Source organism: Oxyura jamaicensis, chromosome 1 (assembly GCF_011077185.1).
Source record: "Oxyura jamaicensis isolate SHBP4307 breed ruddy duck chromosome 1, BPBGC_Ojam_1.0, whole genome shotgun sequence".
NCBI lineage: Eukaryota > Metazoa > Chordata > Aves > Anseriformes > Anatidae > Oxyura > Oxyura jamaicensis.
In genome coordinates this window covers 66,605,082-66,609,135 of record NC_048893.1, presented here as the reverse complement: position 1 = coordinate 66,609,135, position 4,054 = coordinate 66,605,082, and positions in this window count along the sequence as shown.

The following is a 4,054-nucleotide window of genomic DNA, read 5'->3' as shown; positions in this document are numbered from 1 at the left end:
GCACGCCTCTCTTCTTTAATGACACTAATAACTTTAGAAGTGTGCACTTCTACTAGGAATTGTCTTTCCTAGTCCTTCTTAACTTCAGCAACCTGACATTCTACTGAACCTTTTAATAAAACTGCAAAATGGGAATTACTTTGGCCCACGGACACATGAAATTGAGTACAGAATTCCCAGATTTTAACTATATTTTTCACCATACCATATGAATTACTCCATATTAAGATGGCCACAGGTTTTTACAAGAACAGTGCTTTGTCTGCATTTTGCCTCTACAAGTACCAGCACTACATCAACATAAATATCATGTTTCTGGAAAAAACACAGGCCCTCTTTTCTTTAAGAAAATGGAATGATACAATAATAGCAAACAGACATCTAAAAAGAGAGTGTTTTTCAGTGAAGTTTTAAGATAACAATGTTTGCTTAAATATTTTGGCTGCCCATGACCCCAAATAAATCACTTAATAATGAGTTTAATTTTCCCCCACCAATCAAGTTATAGTTAGAATACAAAAGAGAAAAGGGGACAAAGTAGTGTCAGCAAGACTTTTTTTCCAGTATCATTCAGGAGTATGCTCAGCCCATAACATAAATAGGATCAGCTCTGCATTTGCCTGGGACACAGCGTCTTTGCATTGTGCTGCGACTTGCAGGAAGGGTATGCTGTGGTCAGTGCATCACACTCCTACCCTCCACCCCTTATTTCCTTCCCCATGTCCAGATCTGGAAACAAGACAGACTCTAAGTCTTTATGCTACTTTTCTTTGAGTTGTACTTCAACTGTGAACAGCTAAAATAGCTTTTTTTTTTTTTTTTTAATAATTAAAAAAAAAAAACAACACAACATCCCCTGATTCTCACTCCATGCTTGCACTTAAAAGTCCTTACTTCATTACTTCATTCCAGTTATTTTATTGGACTCATAGCTAACATAATTTGAAGTCTGTGCACGTGAAATAAAAAACCATGTCCCTCCTTAATGTTCACAACCTACCCAAAAATAAGATATCTCATGCTATTTTCCCTACCAGCTAGAAGGAAGAAACCCACTTTCTCTCTGAAGAGAGACAAGCTTAATAGGCTGATCCTCTAAACATCTCAGAAGTGACGGACACCTTGATGCAAAAGATCCAAAAGTCATCTCCCAGCTGAGCCCTGCATCTCCTTACATATTTCATAGCTGACCTTTTTGTTATTCCTTGTTCAGGGAGTAGCAATTCTTACAAGCCTTTCAGATTTGGGTCCCAGTGGAGAGAGGATCAATGATATAGTCTGAATATATCTAGACTCCATATTACAACTCATGTGAGAACTTCATGGCATGCACCAATTAGGCAGATAGTATACAGTCCCATTTCCTCACCCTCATCCCAATAACAGCATTTGTTTTTTTAAGCAAGAACACTCAACATTTTACAGTTTAAGATACTAAGTATTCCCAACATTCACACCTATACAACCCTCCTGAAGCTCTTAATTCCCTCCAAAGCAATACATAACTTAAAGTTAACATAAAGGTCTTCCTGTCCCTGTGCCAAGACAACGTGAAATTATGTAAAGCAGTGGGAAACAAAGTTTTCAGTTTCATACATTGCTCTGCAAGTCCCACCCCTTTTTCTCTCATCAGCACATGGAGAGAGAAGCCAATTTTCACAGGCAGTAATTATGCTTTCAAGGTCACAGTCCAGACACAAATTTAAGAAGACAAACAGTAATAACATAACTTTCCTTCTCATAATTGTTTCCTGAATCTTTCCAGTGGCCCTGGGTTCATGCCATCATTTCCTTTTTTTTATATGCCTTGCTGCTTCACACATTTCAGTGAATCTTCAAATACAATACTGAATACAGGCAATATAATGGGAATTAAAGCTCTTTGAGAGCCTATGTGCCACATTCAATTAACAGTATCAAGAATCTTGTAGCTAGCAGCAAATCCAAGACACATAATAGGACTACTTTAGAGTTTACCGATGGATAAAATACTACATGAATACCTCCTCTTTTGCTTTCTCCTCTTCTTGAAGATTACAGTAGACTTCAAAATAAGAACAGATTATCTTATTCCATGATGCAAATTAGCATTTAAGTTGCTGCAAAAGGACCAACCAGTGGGATGTCCACTACCCCCACCTCATCCAATCTGCCTTATGCAGCATGGAAACTATATCTAATGTCTCTGCTGTGAAAGCAGACATTGGCATTGCAGACCTTACCAGAAGCAGCCACCCTCGTGAACAAACTCAGCATCAACACCTCTTATCAAGGCTGGTCCCATCAATACCACACAGCATTTGGTCTGGGTCTCTCATGGGCCTTGTCTTGAAGGAACAAGAGCACAGTAACAGCCTTCCACTGCATGAGGCCAAGAGCAAGTGCTTCTCATTTTGATGAGGTGGAGGTATCGTAGAACCCAGGGCCCTCACAAATACTGTTGGAGGATTCTATAGAACAGAGCAAAGCAAACCTAAAACAGCCTTATCCATACTTAACTCTGAGGTCTCTTCTAGTTGTATCTCCAGAACTGCACCTTTGGCTAACAAAGATATTGGGAAGTTCAGCTTCAGTACACTGAAAGCTCAAGAGCTTGGTGACAAATACCATGAACAGTCAAGGAAATTTGTTCCAGTGCCTACAGTTTAAAATACACAAAGTTAATCTTTTTTTAAACAGAACTTATCTGTGTTTGCCACTTCCACCTAAGGACACTGTCTTGACACAGAAACATTTAGCAGGGAGTGTTTGTCTGCATGTATGTAGAATCAATACTCCACCACTGTTGTACAAAAGTGTTTGTTCCAAGGAAGAATTTAGACCCCCAGATTTGCAACCAATCAATTCAGACACAGAACTCTAGTGGTGGAGTCACTCAGTCTTCACAGAAGAAATGAGGAGCTGCAGCATGGCTTAAGAGAAGAAGTTCTAAATAACTGCTTTGGGAATCAGCTGGAACAAACTGCACTACATCTAGCACAACCCTGATCTAAGCTACAGGAAAGTTAGTCTCAAAAAGCCAATAGCCAGTCATATGTTTACAACATGTATAAACTTCTATTTCTTAGTCTAGGGAAGCCAACTTCTCTATCTCCTTTGTGACTCCCCATCTTCAGAGAAAACGTCTTTTGGGGCTTTTTACTGACTACACAACATTAAAAGATGAGTTACGCAGGTGATATTGTCAGAGAACACCTTTACAAGGATCTTCCCAGTAGTCAGGTGCAATATGTACATACCAATTTGGTATAAAGGGAAGTCAGTCCTTTTCTGGTAGCAATCTCCTCTTGACTTGAATGCATTGAAGGGAAACTGAGCTTTTGCCCAGAAAGAATCCATAATGCTTGGCAGTATTAACACACTAGTAGGAGCAAAAAGCTTTGATGTAATTATTACCAGTAGGTGGTATGCATTAACTACTATTTCCAAACCAGCAGGTTATTCAGCAGCTTTAGAAACAATAAAACCCTCGAGACAAAAAAAAAAAAAAAAAAAAAAAAGTTTAAGAAATGATTTTCAGATCTTATGCATTCATGATAAATTGCAATTATAAGCAGGCATACATGCTGGGAATAATTAACAATATACCTCAACATTATTGAATGATAATGGAGTCAAGAATACTCTTCATGGAAGAACAATACAGAGGAAGCAGCCAAGTTGTATTTAGGAGGAGGTATGGGCAATTCTGTTAATTGCAGCAAAAAGGCCAGATATAAATAGGATGGGCTCACAGTTTGTAACATTTCTTCAAAACCAGGACCTGCACAGATTGAAAGATGGAAATACATGGCTGGGCACGTGGCCTTTACAGTCCCAAACACTCGGAAGTTGTGCATGGTGCTTTATGATTGCATCATTAGGAAGAAACTGATCCTCTCTAAAAGCAAATGATTTCAAATGCTGCTCCAACACAGTAATAAAGTGAGTTTCAGCAGGAATAATCAGCAAAAATCAGCAAACTAAAGATCCAGAACTGCCTCCAGGCATTGCAAGATACAAGAAAATTACTTCTTTTTTTTTTTTTTTTTTTTTTTTTTTTTTTTTTTTTTTT